Source organism: Rousettus aegyptiacus, unplaced genomic scaffold (assembly GCF_014176215.1).
Source record: "Rousettus aegyptiacus isolate mRouAeg1 unplaced genomic scaffold, mRouAeg1.p scaffold_m13_p_12, whole genome shotgun sequence".
Taxonomy (NCBI): domain Eukaryota; kingdom Metazoa; phylum Chordata; class Mammalia; order Chiroptera; family Pteropodidae; genus Rousettus; species Rousettus aegyptiacus.
The window spans coordinates 63,366,670-63,387,138 of record NW_023416287.1 but is presented as its reverse complement, the minus strand read 5'-3'; the positions used below and the strand labels follow the sequence as shown (position 1 = coordinate 63,387,138).

Genomic DNA, 20,469 nt, shown 5'->3' with positions numbered 1-20,469 from the left:
TGGCAAAACTGAGGGTAGTATTAAAAAGCAGCTACAAGGCCGTCCTGACTCGAGAGTGGGCAAGACCATCATCTTCTCCTGTCCTCCTTTAGTAAATACACACACACACACACACACACACACACACACACACACACACACACATACATATATTGAGCATATACTACATGCCATGCACTATGCACTATACACATGTTATCCCTTAAGCCTCCGAAGAATTTATCGGTAGGGACTATTATTGTGTGTGTGTTTTTTTTTGTTGTTTTTTGTTTTTTTTTTTTGTTTGTTTGTTTTTTATAAAGACAAGAAAACTGAGGCATAGACAAGCTAACTCACTTGTCCAAGATCATACAGTTAGTAGCTGGCAAAACTGAGATGTAACAAAAAGTAGCCAGATCTAGAAGGCAGTATAACACTCTTCACTGCAACATTGTAATGCCTTGGTTGACTTGGAATGATGATAGTGGGGTTGGTCAGGCATGAGAGCAGCAGTCAAAAGTTCAATAGGATGACCTGAGAGTGGGAACCTAATTAATAGGCTTAAACAGAAGGGCCTGACCTGGTGCTTAGAGCTGGTGAAGATAGTAAACAGCCAAGGCAACAATATGGGCGTGTCTGAGACAGACCTTTTGACCCCAGCCAGGATTTTGCAGCCCACTGTGGCATGATGTGTTTGAAAGCCAGCTCCATTTAAGTCATGTACAATAGAAAATATTTAAAAGTAAAACTTGGTTGTTCTAATTCAGAAATCAAAGAAAAATGCTTCACACACTATAATTTAGCATTATTCTGGCAAGCGAATAGAATAAGAAACAGAAATTTGGAAAAAGATAGAAGAGTACAGAAAAATTGTTGCTGTTTGCATATAACATTTTAAAATTTAATCAACACATTACTGGGCATGAAATTAGCAAAAATCGAGGGCTGTTCACAGGAAACTTTGTGAAACACATCTTTATAATTTGTTTTATAGAATTATTTACTGTAAGCTTACTGTAGTTCGGATTAGAAAATGTAGTTTTAATTATTCTTATAAATTATTTTACCTTTTTTAAAAATCATGTTTTAAGTTTAACCCTTTAGGTATTATTAACTATTAATGTGAGGTCTTGATAAGTCAAAATACTAATGCCCAGAAGGCAAACAACATCGACTAGTATTTCTGTCCCAGTGGACCTTTGTTCTGAGCCAGTGTGCTAGGTTTCAGTGGAAAAGAATAATTAAATGTAATTTTAAATAATGTTTGTGTAAGTGTATGAAAAGAAAAAAATATGTAAAAATCTACATTTTAAAGTATAACTATTACAGATAAACACCTCCCCCAACACACACACACACACACACACACACACACACACACACACACACACAATGTGGGGATCAGGGAGATAGCTTTATGTGAAATAGAAAAAGAAGCTCTTTTTCTCTTGGCGGACACAGCTTCCTGCCAGGGCATACAGCTGATGTGAGAGGACTGTGGCCAGATTTCATCTCCACTCGCCCTTCTTCAGGTGCCTTTACTAAAGGCACACCTCCCAAAAATGTATGCAAGTAGATTTTCAGAAAGAGAACTTACTGGCAACAACGACAATAAAACATGAGTTAGTTAGGATTAACCTGAATAAGATATATTGTCCGGGCTGAAAAATTTACTGCTTGGCTATTGCGCATGGGAACATAACACTCTAACAATAAGCTTGTTGCTTCTGTACCCCCTGCTTGCACAACTGACTTGTGGGTTGACAGTTAGTAAAAAGAAGAAAAATAGACTTGTGTGTTCAAACAGGATGAAGAATGGGGTTTAGGGCTTAAAAAACTCTGTACCTCTACATTTCAGGGCTGCTTGATTTGGGGTCTGCGTACCTCTGGCAGACCCAGCTCACTGATAACTCACTGATTTCTGGTGGTCTGTGCATCTACTGAGGACTGGTGGCTACAACAATATGAATAACCTACATGAAGAAGATGGCTAGAGCTTACTGATAAATATAAAATAGTAAATTGAGAGTCATAGCTTGTACCTAAATTGGAAAATTAACGATTTAAAAGACATTAACTATTCATACAAATATTTGCTGTGTTTGGAAAATACTGTGTTCTGCAGCAGATCCAAAGGATATTTCTTAGATCAGAACATTCATCTATTGACTACAACAGAACCCTACAAAAATGTATATCTTCTTCAGCTCTCCAAGTTTGTATAAACTTTGACCAACCAGTTAGGCCACTCATTGCTGCACAAGAGTTTATGAATATCCATAATTCAGGCCACTTCTTCCTCTAGACAATATATAAAACCAAGTATACTGCTTTAGGATTTATCCATTGTGAGAATTTCCCTTCACCACCGGGGCCACCCCTGAGTGGACTGTAATATGCCAGAAGTTTCTTTACATTTGTAAGCAAGAAGTAAGTTTTGTTTTTCTTTCTGTTTTTTCCCTACTTCGTCACTTAATCATAATTAACCTCTATGAGGTTCTATTTGCTTGTTGGGGAAGAGACATGGATACAAAAGAAATAGGTGTCATAAAAATCTGGGCCTTCTGGTCATATAATTTACTCGTGTCTTTTGTGCTTTCTTGATCCCAATCGTAAATATATACTAGCCATCATCTAATGGCTTTTTCATGCTTTCATAAGTGAGACGAAGGTCCTACATACTGGTGGATTTTATAACATCAAGAAAATTCCAGTTGCATTACAGAATCCTTCCTCAAGGAGACCCAATTTACCATTCAATAAATAGACTCTGGATCTATAAGCTAATTACATCTGGATGAGGAAACATGAACTTTCTGTTATCATGGCCATCAGCCTTTTGCTCACTACCTCTTGATAAAACAATGCCCTGATGGCTCATCATCTTTCTCAACTCTTAGAATACTACAGTCTATCATCCATCACCATAGATATCAGTGGGTCCAGGTACATTCATTGCCATCCCAGCCATTCTACACATAATAACTATGTCAAACTTACATCTGTCCTCTGTCATCCTGGAATTAAATTATCCCCATTGCTAGTAGGAAGTTATAGCAGCATCTTCTGCTGTAAATTCCAGCCTATAGAGGACAATCACTATCAGTTTCCTCTAAGTGCCAGTGTGTCTGCACGAGTGCATTCCTCATTTCCTTAGTTTAAGTAGTAGCCTCTAGGCCCTCTCAAGGGACATAATCAGATGATGGGTTCTACCATCTCACATAATAAATTCATTAAAATATTCTCCCCTACCCAACCTTCTGATTTCTAACTTTCGATGTCTCCACTTTATTTACTATAAACCATTTCGATGGTCGAATTTCAAGGAACATTCTCAATAGCATATTAAGACTGGCTCCAAGTGTTCTTGCCAGACAATAAATCCTTAGTCACAGAAGAAGAATGGTCTCATATATAAAAAAATTCTCTCTTATTCAGTTTTATATTCTACCTTCTCTAGTTCAACACCAACTGCCATGTGTGATCTCATAGTTCCTGCCAGTACAAATGCATCAGCATTTTTAATTCTTTTGGTGTGTAAGTTATTTCTTCGCAGAGCAGAGGTTGTATTTGTCCATAAAGCTATGTTGAGACCTGTGATGCTTAATCTTATGTGTCGACTTGTCTAGGCTATGGTATCAGTTGTTTGGTGAAACACCAATCTGAATATTGCTATGAAGATATTTTTAAAATGTGATTAATCAGTAGACTTTAAGTAAAACAGATAATTCTCTACAATCAGGTGGGCCTCATCCAATCAATTGAGGGCCTTAAGAACAAAAACAGAGTTTCTCAGAAGTAAAGGGAATTCTCTTCAAGACAGCAAAACACAAACCCTGCTGGGTTTCTAGATTGCTGTTCTGTGGAATTTGGACTAAAGACATTACCTTTTTCCCGAATTTCCAGGCTGTTGACCTGTACTGTGAATTTCAAACTCACCGGCCTCCACAATCATGAGCCAAATTCTTAAACCTCTCTCACTCTTTCTTCTTAGACACACTCACACACATCTTATTGGGTATATTTTGGTTCTATTAGTTCTGTATTTCTGGAGAACATTAATACAAGACCTAACTTAATTACAAGCTTCAAGGCAATGAGCAGAGACAGGGGTAGATTTTGAAAGAGGTTACTCACTTCCAGCCAGAAGCATTCCTCTTGAGATTTTGTATTCTAGGGCTACTTCCTATTGTCTTGGTATAGGTTCTCCCAGAAGCAGAGCATGAGGAAAGAGAGAACCTTGAGTTCAGGTTCTATTTATTTAGGAAGGTTATTTAGAAAGCAATCTGAAGAAGTGGGAGTGAAGCACATGGGAGAGAAACATAGGAGAAGGAAAAGCCTACCCAGAGGTATATTACTGAGTCTGTTACCAGCACTGGTGACTGATGCACAGGGAGCCTTCTGAAATTTCTCCCTGAACTCTCTAGCCAGAAGACGAAAGGGAGAATCTTTATCTATCAGCTTGCCCCTCCCAATGTTCAAGATATTGCACACACAGGGGCATCATATGGACTCGCAAGACTCCATAATGAACCTTGAAACTTGTCATCCAGAACTAGTTGAGAGGTAAAATAATTAACTCAAACATTCTATTCTCTGACCATATTCAATCTCTGTAATTCAATTCTCTCACTTTCTTACTTTTATTTTACCTGTTTTCCCAACTCCTAATCTTTGATTTCTGCATTTTGTTCCATTCACAGTACATTACTGGTTTCAAGTAGGTTCAAATCCTGTCTTCACCTACTAGCTCTCTGACCTTGAGGAAGTTACTTAAACTCTCTGTGCCATCTTGTTTATAAAATGGAATAATAACAGTATCAACTTTATAGAATTGTTATGAGCACGATTTGAGATAATGCATATAAAACATTTGTGTCTGATACATAGAAACCAGTCAGTAAATAATAGTTATTATGACTATGATGGTGATTATAATAATGGTGATATTTGTCCAGCTCAGGTACTACAGTTCATCACTCCATCTACTCCCTTACCTTTTGACCTTTGGGTTTCTTTCTGGTCTTGACCAATAAACTTTAAATCTAAATTTATAGTCTTTTCATCTCATTTGGACTGTTGAAGCAGAGTTAGATAAAATTACCAAAGAAAGAGAAGATAAGAGCTTATATTTATTTAGGGTCCCTAGCTAGAGTAACGACTGTTTTCACAGAGTGGTTATTGAAAAAGTTTACCATTTAACTCTGACTTCAGTCCTAATCTTATTTTTGTCCTGCCATGATGTCCTTATTTCTGAGCAAAAATTGAAATCCTGGCATGGACTACCTTAAAACCACCCTCCTCTCCATGCTCAAAAACAGATACTTGGACATCTCATTCTTCCTCCCTTCCTTTCCTCTTATTTCAGAAGATACTTTGCACCATTGGATAAATCTAAGAATTCAACATTTGTTCTTTCTTCATTAGATCAACAAATCTTTTGTTGCCTAGATGTGCTAGTCAGCATGTGAGACTCTGCCTTAAAAGAGCTCTGGAACCTGACTGGTAGGCTTTCAAGTTTTGCCCTGCCATTTTCTAACAGTGTAATATTTGGGAAGTCGATAGAGATTGACTCAATAGCCCCTGGATTTCTCAGGTTACCCCCCACAGAAATGGGAAATAATAATACTTTTTACATCGGGTGGTTGTGAGAATAGGTTAATGTCTATAAAGTGCTCAGAACAGGGTCTAGAATATAATAAGGTTTTATAAGAAATAGCTGTTATTCTTCTCGATGTAGGGGATACATCCGTTGAGAAACTTAATGGAAGGCAGCAAGAAGGAGACCCCTCTTTCTGCTTTCTGGAGTCCAAAGCTGGAAGATTAGATCCTCTCACCCAGGGATTTGATACTTCAGCAAGGTAAACAAAGGCTGAGGGACAGGTGAAAAGATAGTCAAGGCTGTACCAAGGACTTTGAGAGCCTATAAGTGAGACAATGTCAAGTGTCCTAAAGTGGTGTTATCAGTGTGACAGGACCTTCAGTGTGCTTCCTTATGGCAAAGTCTCCCTGGCTCCTCTCAATTTTCTAAGCCTGGATGATCAGCTTTTCTGTTTATTCTGTGGTGTATCTGTTATTACTTCATTAAATTCCTTTTCTGTTGTGTGTCTCTCACCTTGGTGTGCAGGAATGCCTCTGACTACAGGGATCACTTCTGCTTTTTGAAATTCTGTCTTCCCTTGCGGAATGTCATTCCTTTATTGCTACCTGAATGCTTCTCAGATTCATATTCTTCTGATTTCACTTCCAAACTCTGTGATCTTTAACTCTATAATCTCTTTCTGTTCCCTTCTTAAATTTTCTTCTTCTCTCATTATTTTTACTTCCTCAGACTGAGCTCATCCATGCCAGTGTTTTCAATGACTTCAATTTTAATGTAAATAGTTCCTGTATCTATTTTTCCACTTAAGGCTTCAGTCCTAAATTCCAGATGCTATTTTTGACTTCCTACTTGTTATGTGACCTGGATAAACTGACTCTACTGTTGTAGCCGCCAGACCCCGAAAGACACACGGACCACCAGAACTAAGTGAGTTATAGGGAACACACTCTTTATTCAGCTAGCCGGGTCTGCCAGGAGTACGCAGATCCCAAATTAAGCAGCCCCGAAACGTAGAGGTACAGGGTTTTAAGCCCAAAATCCCATTCTTCAGTCTGTCTAAACACAAAGGTCTATTTTTCTTTTGTTCATTACCTGTCAACCCACAGGTCAGTTGTGCAAGTGGGGGTACAGAAGCAGAAAGCTTATTGTTAGAATGCTAAGTGCCTATGGGCGATAGCCTGTGTTCCCATGGCGATAGCCGTGTTCCCATGGGCTATAGCCAAGCAGTAATTTCTTGAAGGTAATAAATTTCTAGCAGTCATTTTTCAGCCACCACACTACCGTCTTCCACACTTGATCAGCCTATACCCCTGTACTCTTTCAGTAATGCATAAGCCAAAATTATTCAAGTCATCCTTGACCCTTTCTTCCCATTCTCTTCTCCTGTTGCTACTGCTTATGATCTCTATTCTTTAGACTGAATATTGCAAGATATTCTAAACTTGTACTTTTTAAAATGCAAATCTGAGTCTACAGCCATGCCACCCCGAACAAGCATATTGTCTGATCTCAGAAACTAAGCAGGGTGGGGCCTGGTTAGTACTTGAATAGGAGACCACCAAGGAAGACCAGGTGCTGTAGGTGTAAAATAAATAAATAAGTAAATAAGGGATTGTAAGCTGGCAAACTCCTTGCAATCTGTGAGGTCAACCGAGGGTTGCCTCGCCTAAAACAAACAAACAAACAAACAAATAAATAATGCGAATCTGGAAATAGTCCCTTTGCTCAACAGTTTCAGATGTTCTCCATTTTCTTCATGTCACACAAAGTAATTCTAGTTAAATTATTTCAATTCAAAACTAATCAACTCATGGACCATTGTGGAGGCCTTAAAGGGGGGTATGAAGTATTAAAAATGTAAAGGCACATACAAATAATTCTTTACTCTTATAAAACTCAATATCTTCTGGAAAAAAAAACACAATGCTTTGGACACATCTTATGTTTCACTTTAGATCTTGCAGCCTTGCCCTTCTCCCTTCTCTTGCCTCTCTCCCAGAGCTGCATGGTTTCTGGTTGACTTAACACACACAAAAAGAGCATCTTGCTTCCTGCTCACAGAGAGCTTCTTGCCACTTCCCTTCCATATCCCAGTCACCACGCAAGTTTGGAGTGATATTAAGTCCTGAATGAATTATTGCTTTGGAAATGTCATTTTAATTTTATAATATTTAAAACACATCAGCATTGATTATATAAGCAGAACTTAAATAAGAGCAACTCCATGTTGGCACAGGAGATAATTGGGGATTTAGTCCTTTTATTTTTTATATTGTCTTTAGTAGATTAATAGCTTATAACAGTGGAAGGCATCTTTTTAAAGAAAATTCTCCCAATAAACCCTGTAGCTAGTTTATTGGAACGATTACATTAAACAAATAAGAATATTTCTTAACTGTATTTATTAATGAAATTCCTCTAAATAATTAAACTAAACTAGAGCATAACATTTAATACCTTCAATAAAATAAAAAAAGTCAAACAATTTTTATCAAAATGTTCTACCTCTTACAAATAAAGAGTTAAAAAACAAAAACAAAAACCCTGCAACCTTACATTAGAATGGTGTTTGCTGTGAAATGTATTTACTTATTAGTATGATTTATGAATAATTGCTGAAGATATCAAAATCTCTAGACTATTTGATTTATGTATCAGCAGTTCAAAAAATTCAAGGAGTGTAACTGTCTTTTTTCACTGGATCGAAGAGTTGAATAAATTACTTCAACATTATTATAGGTTGAATTATGTTTCCTGAAACTCACATGTTGAAGTCTCAACCCCCCAGTACCTCAGAATGTGGCCTTATTTGGAAACAAAGAGGTCATTAGAGTGGGCCCTAATTCTATATGACTGGTATTCTTATACAAAGGGGAAATTTGGACACAGAGACACATATAGAGGGGAGGCGATATGAAAAGGCATGGAGAAAAGACAAGTCAAGAAGAAAGAACTGGAACAGAGCCTTCCCTCAGAAAGAACCAACCCCGCTGACATCTTGTAAACTGTGAGATAATAAATTTCTGTTGTTTAAATCATTCAGTTTGTGTTAAATTTAGTTACAGTAGCCCTAACAAACTAATTCCAACTATATGACGTCTGGAAAAGGCAAAACTGGAGATAGTCAAGAGATCAGCAGTTGTCAGAGGGTTAGGAGGGATAAAAAGATGAATAGGCAGAGCACAGGGAATTTTTAGGGCACTGGAACAACTGTGTATGGTACCATAACAATGGATGCATGTCATTATACATTTGTTCAAATACATACAATATACACCATGAAGAGTAAACTCTAATGTAAACTATGGATTTTGGATGACAATGATTTGTCAATGTGTTATCAATTGTAACAAATGTTTGTGGGGGATGCTATAATGTGTAGGGGTAAGAAATATATGAAAAATCTCTATCTTTCTCTCCACATTGCTATAGAGCTAAAATTGCTCTAAAAAATAAAGCCTATTAAAAAATTGTTGCATCTTTTTTCATAGGGCCTATAAATTAGAATATACTACAAACATATGGAAGCAAAATAAATATTTATAATTCAGAAAATTCAGAAAATACAAAATAAATATTTACAGGTAAATATGCCAGTTTTGTAAGTTGTACTTGATAATTATATTAATTATACATTTTATTGCATAAGTAACAATGGTATTCACAGTCTAAACTGGAAATAAAACATACGATTTTTTTAAACAATAAAGTTTTCTTCAATAATATTATTCCTAGTCATGTGCATTCCGATCCATACTTTGTGGATTTGGAAACTGTGAAAATGGAAACAACTTCCTTGGGAACTCGATTATATTCTTTCTTAACTTGGGTGTTTATTGGAATTTAGTAAAATTAAAAGAATGTATTACTCTACAAGTTTGGATAATGAAAAAAAAGGAAATTCTTAAATAACAAATAGAGATTTCTATGCATAAGATAAGCTCAGTAAAAATTGTTAAGAGAATGGTTGAGATGTCTTTAGAGATTTTATTTATTTATTTATTTATTTATTTATTTATTTATTTATTTATTTATTTATTTATGTTTTAGGAGAGACAACCCTTGGTTAACCTCACAGATTGCAAGTAATCCCTTATTTTTATTTATTTATTGATTTTTTACACCTATAGCACCTGGTTTTCCCAGGTGGTCTCCCATTTAATACTAACCAAGTCTGACCCTGCTTAGCAGCCAAGATCAGATGGGATCAGGCTTGATCAGGGTAGCATGGCCATAGATGAGATGTCTTTAGAGATTTTAAATACTCAAAATATGCATGGGAGTTCTTTCATTTATTTTCTCTTTTCTTTTCACTTTTCTATTAAAAATAAACACACGAAATGACTAGAGGAAGGAATAGATTCACCTCTTTGTTGTCATCGAAACATCAAGAAACCCCCCTGCAATTTGCTACTTTATCTTCTAAATTTCTATGGTATCTATAGATTGGACAATAGGAGTTTTTCTCTTTATGATTTCATTGGTTCCTGTCTTAAAGTAGTATTCTGTAAGCTTATTATTTAGATAGGCCAGTGATTCTCACCCTTGGAAGCATATAAAATCACCTGGAAAGGTGCTTTTTGTTTGTTCATTTGTTTTAGTGAATGTACCTGTGCCTCAATCCCAGAAACTCTGATTTAATTGATCTGGGATGAGGCCCAGACTTTAGTTTTGTTGTTGTTGTTGTTGTTACTTTAACTCTAGAACTGATTGAAGTGTGTAGCCAAAGTTGAGAACCCCTGATCTAGGCAGTGTTTCTCATCCTAGGCTATTCATCAAAATCATGTGGAGTACTTGTTAAAAATATAGATTCTTAGGTAACTCCCTCAATAATCTAATTCCATGAGTCTAAAGTGGACTAAGGGAATCTCGTTCTTTTACAAACACTCTCAGTGCTTCTGATAATTAGCCAAGTTTGAGAAACACGGAGGACATTCGATAAACTTGAAACGAGCTAGACTGGTCTGCTTTTTGCTTTATGACAAAATTTCTTCAAACTCATCTTACTGTTGCCTTTCATTGAAAAAGTAAATCCTTTTTAACACTTTCTATTTTATTCCATGTATGTGTTCATGTATGTGTATTTGGCTTAGTTAGCTATCAATCCCTTTAGAGCAAGCATCATAGAACCAATCTGCAACATTTATTTTATACAAACACATACACGCAACAACGTAAAAACAACCAATAGTGGAAAGTATTTGTGTATGTGTAATCACTTAAACTTACACACAAAAAACTTTTTAAATGATGTGTTTCTTTGGGGAACATTTATTTTTTTAAAATCTGATACTACTTTTCTCACCAATTCTGAATCAACATGTTCAAGCTAAACGGGGTTCTTAATTGACATTCTGAGAGTCTGACAGCACTGGGTCTAGTATGCATATAATCAAGCATGTTTCCTTCAATTTCCTTCAGGTCTTCTCTGCTGGAACACCTCATTCTCATCTTCATCTGGGAGATACGGCACTAATTGGATGTGGGAAGGTAGCTCCTTTCTGCTGACCAGCCTTTTCAAGTGGTTCTGCCCAGGAGACTCTCTACACAGCTGTTTCTTGTTAGACAGGAATCTTTCAACCAGGGATCAGATTACAACTACCAAGTCAAGGTGGGTGGGGCAGGGGTGAAAGAATGCCTATATTTTCATAATTTAAGTACTATATGCAGTATTTTAATTACTGCATTTGTTACGTGCATTTGTACTTCTCAAATCAGCATGAGGTTCTAGAAATATACATTTCACCCAAAAAAATCTCTTTGCAACTTATATGCAGGAAACATGAAGTTATTGCTCCAGACACAGTAGGATTTCCACTTTTAGCAAATAAACAAAACAAATACAAATGAATAAAACAGTATAATCATCAACGATAACAAAATAACATTTTGAGACCATAACAAATTGGTTTTATTTTCTTTAAATTTCTCTTCTTCACTACACTCTTTTCTTTTTACTCATGGATGTTTTTTCACTAGATCTTCAAACCCTCTGTAGTTTAGATTTTTTTTTTACTTAATCTCAACACGTTTATTTTGTTGAAATTCTTCTACAAGAAAGTGAAATGTATTCATATATTTTCTTTTTCTTTTTACTCACAATTGGAAATAGAGTAAGATTGTTCAGTTCTAAGAATAAAATAAAACATATATAACAGACAATCGATATTTTACTTATTGGTTGTTTAACAACAAACTCTCCAGAAAAAAATAAAAATTTAAAAACCCTCTGATTTAGAACATGTGATGATTACTACTATAGGAGGACCTGACAAAATATTGAGCCTATTCCAATCTGAATCCAAACTCTGCAAATGGAATCTAGGAGTTTCTATACACTCAGCATTTTCTAGACTCACTTTCCCTAAATTATCCCATTGCAGGGGAATTATCTGTAACCAGTTGATTGCAGAAACACCTATAATGCAATGATAATTTGAGCCCAGTGGCTAATTGAGGTTATTTCATAAAGGGAGTATGCTTTAAAGAGTGCAGTTTCTTTTGTTTAATGTTAATCATTCTTAATCCAGTCACATAAGGGAAACCATAGTTAACACAAGTGTAAAGTGTATTTTTAAACTAGTTTAATCTAAAAGTATTCATGAGTTGCTATCTTCTTTTTCTTCATCTCATAACTGTTTTATACATTATATACTACATCTAAAAATTAAAAGTTCTTATATATTTTATTAATAAAAATAGAAATACAGATGTCTAAGAAAAAATTTCTTTCCATCTATGTTTTATCTATTTATTATATGATACAATTGATAATATAAAAGATTTTCCCAATATTTGCTATTTCTTTTAACTGAAATTCACTAAGAGCTTGTCAAAATTTAGAAATCTGAATAATGTGTTGAGATCATAAGTACCTAACACCTAATTCTAGAAATATAATGATAAAAAACCTTTATTTTATAGCTTTGATTTTATTTTTCACTAATTTACTACTCATATCATTAAGCCAGATCTATGAATTTTAGGCAGAAGGCCTAAATCTGGCTCCATCGAAGATTAACAGTATAACCTTGGGCACATCTTTTTTCTCAGAATTTTTTCATTTGGAAATGGAGGATTAAATGAAATAATGTACATGAAGGGTTCTATAAACTGTAATACAGCATTTTAATATTTTTAGGAAGATACTTATTCTGAATTGTAAAATTTGAAGAAAAAAAGTAAAACCTGAACAAGGAGCTCCGTCCGTTGTTCAGGTCTTTAGCATTAGGGACCTAGAAAATCATTTTGACAGTTTCTAGTCCTTTTAGGTGAAAGCAATTTTACATCCATTCACACTTTCCCAGTTAGGTCAGGATACATGTCACATACATAGCTCAGAGGTATTATTCCAAGTTGTTCTATGGTATCTTTCTTAATCAACTCTAAAATAAACATCTGCTTTATTATGTTTTTCTTGGTTCTAGCCACGAGGAACACTCTTTCTTTTGTGCCAGTGTTTATTGCACTGCCAACAAGGGGAAATCTTTCTCTCTTTCTTCCTCATTTGATAAATTCCTATACTTCCCTCAAAACTCATTTCAAATGCCATGTTTCTGGAAAATTCTCCCTGACCCTTTGGCCTTGAGTTGGCTAATTATTACTCCTCCGTGCTCCCATCAGACAGTGAGCTTACTGCAGTCATATTGCTCTCACTTGATTTGAGCAGGTCCTGATCTAGTGCATGGGACATAAAAAGCTTTTGATAAAACCAGCTGAATTGGTCATTCTTCTGTCTTCTTCTTTTCTATTTTTTAACATCTTCTCGCCTTTCTCTAGCCTTTTCATCTCCAATTCTGTTTTAATATTTTTTGTCAAGCATATTATTTCAAATTTTTAAATAGGTATTAATTTTTTTTGCTATCACTACTGTCTCTAATTTTGTTCTGTAGAACTCAAAAATCCTGAATACTGTGGTATTGTTTTGATACATTGAGATGTATATATTTTGTTTAAAAAGATTAGAATTGTAGAATGCTTTGCATTCTATTTTAAAAATAGTACAACTAAAGCTGTATTTATTTTCTAGTATATTAGAAAAACAAGGTATTTTCTAGACTACATATGAACCAATGTAAGTTGGGGCATGCTTTTCCTCTGTGACCTGGCTCCTCTTGGTTCTCTTCCTAGCTTTGGGTTTTTTCCCTCTCTATATATATAACATATAAGATAAATTTAAATTTATATATTTAAAATTATAAATATATAATATAAATAAAATATATAATTAAATATAAACATATATAAAATGTTCCATCAGGAATAAAATAAAACAATTTCAAGCTTGAATATGCCTCTCAAGTCCAAGCAGAAGGAAAAGAAAAGAAAAGTTATCGTAGGTTACTCATTGATTTTGCTTTCTAGCCTGGCCCAATATCCCGTCTTCAGTTGTTTAAGGTGGGAATCTGTATACGTTTCCTCTTCCTTAAGATCAATATCCACCCTCACCTCCCTCACCAGAACAGTCACCAGGATATAGTGATACAGTAATGTATTCTCTAGAATTTAAATTATTTGGTTTAAAATAACACCACCAGGACTTCAGCAAAACCTATCATAATGTGCTTTCCTTTCAGAATAGTGGTAAAGTGTCAAAACAGTTAGCATGACAGTTGAGACCAATGTGAGATAAAGTTGAGCTTTTTCTCTATACCTGAGATCTCTGATTTGTCTTAGGAGAAACACGGTGTATAGGTACTCTTCAAAGTACAGGCAAAAATTCTTGGAAACATTCTAGTTCAAATTTATATGGGGAACTTTTACCAAAAGATAACCCAATTTACAAAGTGTTCCTCTGTCCACACAGGAGAAAGTGTTTTGTTTGATAATGCAGAGCAGTTTCTCCCTCCCATTCTCATCTTTCTCATTATCTCCCAGTACATAAGAAATAGCAGGGGTTCATAGCAACCCTTCTAAAGATGACCAGTCTGATCTCTCATCTTCATCCTTAGACCCACAAAGTAGCAGCAGGATGACAGTCTGTTCAATTAACCTTAGGCAAGAACAAATCTGCAGAGGCATTTTATGAAACACTATACAGAATCTGAACAATTGACGTTTATTTTTCGTTACATCCAAAAAAGCTGCAAGAACTTAGGGGAATGGATTTTATTTTTAGTTCAATAACAAAGAAATTGGAAATGGTTTCTTTGTGTATGAATCATATTTGCCATATAAGTGACAGCACTTACCTTTCTATCTAACCAACAAACCAAGTGAAGTTCTGGGTGAAATATACTCAGTTTCTCAGGGAAAATGATAGTTTCTCAGGGAAGATGAACATTTCAATGGATTTAACAGGCAAAAGTACTTTGACAATGTCATCAGATTCAATCACAAATATATAAAAGACTGGAAATTAGAAGTGTAACAACCTTCTTATCTCAGAAAAAGTTTCATTGAAAAGAGAGTTTTAATTATTAACTTGTCTGGTTTATGTCAAATGTGCCAATTTCCTCATAGTTCCTAATATATGTCAATATAGTAAAAGAGTATATGCATCATTTAAAAAATGCAATGGCTTGGCAGTTGCAAAAAATGTTCAACATCATGACCAGGAATATAATTCAGATTAAAATTATAGTGTCTTACTTATCAATATAACAGAATTTTTAATGAAATAATAATATTCGATCTTTGCTAGGGTATTTATTGTTGCATTCATTGGCAGTAAGAATATACACTGATACTTTGTTTTTGTGATGCACTTAGACTTTATATACCAAAAGCCATTATATCCCATATCTTTTGACCTAGAACTTCTACTCATGAGACTCTATCTCAAGAAACAATCCTTCAGCCAGAAAATGATTTATCTATAGAGATGGTCTTTATAATAATAAAAAATTGATATTAGGGAGTGGTTAAATCAATTAGTATACATTGATTTGAAGGAATTTAATATAATCACTAACATATCTATATAGGACTTGTCATGACATAGAACAAATGTATATTTATATTGTTCATTCATCCTATAACATTACATTTACAGTACAGTATAAAAATGTTAAAAATTCTATGCACAGAAACTAGATTGGAAGCTATATACTGGGACATTACTTTTAGATAATGAGTGAAATTTCTCTCCTAATTTTCTATTTTAATAAAGTTTAGGTACTGAGTATACATTTTTATGTTTAAAATCAATATTTAATAATATAATTTTAATATATAAGATAAATAAATGACAGCAAGATTTTATCATTTAAAAAAAAAACAACAACACTATTCAAATCCTTTAGCTTTGATGACCAAAAAGAAAAAAATAATAGGAGGAAATATCAGGAAGTGAATAAAAGTCATTCATAATGTTCCTTACCCAAGATTTTAATCTTGACCATATCATATGAAATACTTTAACTTATTTTTAAAACATAAAGTAGATTGTAAGCTCCATGAGAACAGAGATCATTTATTCTTCAGCTTTCTATTATCGACATTATAGGTAATGCTTAGAGTATAGAAGGTGTTAATAAATGAATGATGGATAATTGACTGGTATTATTGATGTGACAATAAAGAGAGTTTAGTTTTTGACATCTTTAATTTACCTGTCTAGCCACTATTCCTCTTTTTTCTGTCAATAGACCACAATTGTCTTCGAGCAACAATCTATACCACTTTTTGCTCTTGTGGTCTAGCCCACCTCTGCACTTTAGGCGGATGGACAAGATTTAGTCAGAGGGACTGTGTTTTGCTCAAACTATTGAAAACAAGACCCGTTCTGTCAACTATGGATTACAAAAGCAATGGAATGTAATCTTGGAGCCTCTGGTGGCCATCTTTGCCTCCATACTGACAAAACAATGATAACAAAACCAACACAAAGAAAGACGGAGCTAAGAAATGAAAGAACCAATATCTTGGTGAAATTATTTGATTATTTGGCTCAAGCTATGTCTGAATTTAGGATATCCCTGGACTTTCCAATTACATAATCTAAAAATCTCTTTATCTTTAGTAATTTTGTTTTGTTTTGTTTCTTCTAAGCCAGGTTGAGTTAGATGAATGCGCTGAATAGAGTTCTAAATTATACAGAGATGTGTGTTAACATTTCTTTTTATAGGTCTGTCAACAGTTTTGATAACAATGGGAAGTGGTCACTTTGTGTAAAATTAATCAGTATTCTTTGCTAACAACCTTAATAAATTATTGCTAGTAATTATTAATACTATTGATTGCTTTTAATTTTTAATAACCCTTTACCTAAATAAGTCTGTGAGTCTAGTGGAATTGAAGGGGCTTTCCACTACAGAACATTGAACTCATGGGGCCCAAAATATCTTCTATAGCTAAGACTTCTTTTTCCTTTGTTCGTACAGTTCTACCCTCCCATGCTAAGCTCACACACCCTGTTTTACCCCTGTAGTTTCCCTTATCTTCAGTCATATATATTTAACACAAAGTGCCTTCCTATGGATTCATCAGTGTGTACAGCATTCCTACCAGTCCAGAGACTTTTAGAATAAATTGAGTCACCGGACAGAGATAATTATTCTATCAGTAAATAGCTGCTTTGAGGCCTTGAATTTATCCATAACCATAGCTTTCTGTAAGTTGGTCATGCATAGATATCTCTTACAAAATTCGTCACTCTATTTCTGTGAGACATGTACTTTGAAATTCATAGGAAGGTATATTTTCTTGACATGCTTTAAGCTAAGAAACTAAAGAACTGCAAGAGTCATATGGGTCTTTAGATTTAAATCTATCTCTGTATGATTGTAAATCTGTGATGAAAAACAGATCATGAAACATTTACATATTTAAAATAAGTTCTTCTACAGTGGTCTTTGTGCAAAGAATGTAATTATTAACTTTTTAAAATTTCTCTCTAAATTGCTAAGATATTTAATAACTACTATCGTGCCTCTTTTCATCTTACATTTTGAACTGGAAAAAGAACTATATTTGTGTTTTCCTTCACCAAGTATGCTTTAAGAAACAGAGACATCTGCCTTTTTTTTTTTTAATCTTTATATGGTAGTCATCTCCAAACAGAGGTCAGAGCCCAAAATATGGACCCTTAAATATGTGTTCGATGAATAAATGTGTTTGTATATCTTTGGATAGCTTTTACCTAAGAGACCTTGGATTTGTGATAATTTTGTTTGTTTCATTTTCAGTTCATTCAGTCTCTAACTTTTCACTGCATACTTAGGCAATTATATGTGTAAAACATTAGTGCTTGTTATGAGCCTGACATTGTTCAAAGTTCTTTCTATGTAATATCACATTTATCTTCATAATAACCTATAAATTAGCAGCTATCATCATCTCCATGTTATAGATGAAGAGACTTAGACATGAGTGGTTAAGTAACTGCCCTAATAGTATGTTTCTAATAAGTAGTAAAGCCAGATGTTAAAATCAGAAAGTCAAGCTGCGGTCTTAGCTCCTAACCACTGTGATACACTATCAATCATTCAGTTAGGTTGTTAGACATAGATTAAAACAAATACAATACAACAAACATACACATAAAATAAAAAATAAAAATAGAGCTCTTTCTGAAGAATCTGATGGCCAGAAATTAGAGGAGATAAATTTTGTTTTTATTTAACTTGATTTTAAGGCAGCCAATTTTATTATAATAATACATTATTTTCCTATAAAGAAAGTACTTTGATAAGGAAAACTTTATGTATAAGTAGAACATACAGAAGAATTAGAATTAGTTTGTATACAAGTTTTTCTATTATTTTTGAGAGAAATCATGAGAGAAGAAAATATGTAATGGTTGTCTAAAAGAGGTAGGATCAAGAAAATCAATTTTCCAGAACTGTGAAGAGTATTCTGGATTCACCTGAACTTAGCGTTACCTTATATTTCTTCAACATGCTAATTTTTTCAGTATCACCAATTTAATTTTTGTAATGTATTTTTTTCCCATTTTCATAATACAGAAAGATGTAATGATGCCTTCATTAGCTGGAAAATGTATTTCTCCTTTCCAGGATTGGAGAACTAGAGAACTTGAATCTTTGAATTATTTAAGCTACAGACATATATATTTAGATATACACTTAGATAATTGTGCTTAAACATACACAGGCAGAATTATACTTGGATCTACACATATACCCATAAATAAGTATTCCTATTTGTATATATTCATTCCTTTCTCCAAAAATACCAAATATAAAAATAACCAATTAAAGTGATTTTATATTCTTATTGAGAATAAAATTCCAGTCCAGACACAAAATGTTTATTGGCAGCTATACTTTTAGCAACAAAATACTACAAGATGTCTTTTAGTTCTTGTCCCAGGGTTTTTATTTCTCAAATCTTCTTGGCTCATAATTACAAAAAGCAGTTATATTATTATTTTCATCTCTACATACAAAAAGAAATTGCTCCTACTGTCAAATAAGCAAAAGAAAAAATTTCATCTTTCTTTACTCAGCAGCCTGGATGTTGGGCTGGACCTTTACCTTTTAGTTAAACATGCGGTAGATAAGTAAGTAGCAAGAGCGGGAAGAGTAATTACTGGTATAAAAAATTTTTAAATAAGTAGTTTAACTGCTATTTTACTTCGCTGTATAATGACTCTCACAAAAGAGGCCAGGTTCCCACAATATTCTGTAACGATTATCTGTTACTGAGAACTGTAGATTGTAACTGCTTTCAAATATATTTTGCCAGTCTCAAACTTGCTTATTGTTCAGCAAGACAGAATCCCATATACCTGACCATCATTTCTGCTCCTTTTCAAAGTGACTGCCCAATGGTGGCAGTCAGACCAGGATTCCAATGTTTAGTTCTCTTTTGTCTCTGATTTATGCACTAAGGATGATTACTTACTTTTTTGTGGTTTCATCATCTAAAAAGAATCCTTTTGGGCTGTTTGGGAAAATTCACTGCAATGCTTGTCATGGTTTCTGATTCTTAGCATTGGCTAAGAATTTTAGTTCCTTTTCTATACCCAAAATTAAGCATTTGAAAATATTTACCCCCCTCTCTTAACTCTGTCATGGATATTGTACGTAAATGATATTAAACTCACTGAGTTGTGACAGGAGATGTGATGCTGAAGTCCTCATTGCAAGGGTCATTAGTGTACACTAAACTGTTGGAATATTGTATTTTTAGGCTAGGCTATCCTGAATGTAATGTACAAGCGATTAGGATGAATGGAGTGATTTTAAAGAGAGTTGGTTTCAGGTTGTAGTTGTTCTCGAATAAAGATACTAAAAAAAAAAAAAAAATGCCTCATGAGTAACAAAAAGAATGCAATAAGAAAATATTTCACAGCTATTTCTTTGTTCTCCTATTTTCATAAGGTCCATATACAGTCTGGCAAATTTCTGTGACATCTAGAATACCGAACCACAGTAGCCAGAAAATAAAGGGAGTCGATGCAATGCATCTATGAAGTTACTACTGTAGACTAGAGTGCCGGATCTCTGGCAGAACTGTAATACTATATGAGACAGACTACACCTAAATGCTTAGATAGGGAGATAACTTCTGATGATGTGATTACAGGTGCATATGTTCCCTGATTTGCCAATGGTAGCTGAGTAGGCATCACTTCCTTGGATGTAGTTTGTGCACGATTTATGTTTGTACCTAGGGGCAAGATAGGTTAATAAGGCCAATAAGGAGGGGAGAACGTAGGAGTGGGTAATAACTGGGGAAGGACTTCAGAGCATCAACCTGGGGGGAAAAAGAGGAGGGCCAACGATCTAGGGTGTTCCCTCTTGCTTCTGTTTATGTGTCAAGTGGCAGGAGAAGTTTTGAAAGCTGCTGTGAGGAGGAGCTAGTGACTGGGTTTTGGGGTGTTTTGTACCCCACCCTCCCCACTTGTAGGAAAACCTCTTTACATTCAGAAGAAATTGAATTGGAGGAAGAAAGACTGACCCGGGAATAGGAGGAAAGCA

At 34.6% G+C, this 20,469-nt stretch overlaps 1 pseudogene; it reads right to left on the bottom strand.

The window, feature by feature from the left end:
• Positions 1-9,702: 9,702 nt before the first annotated feature.
• On the bottom strand, positions 9,703-9,820 carry LOC118610508 (annotated as a pseudogene).
• Positions 9,821-20,469: the final 10,649 nt, after the last annotated feature.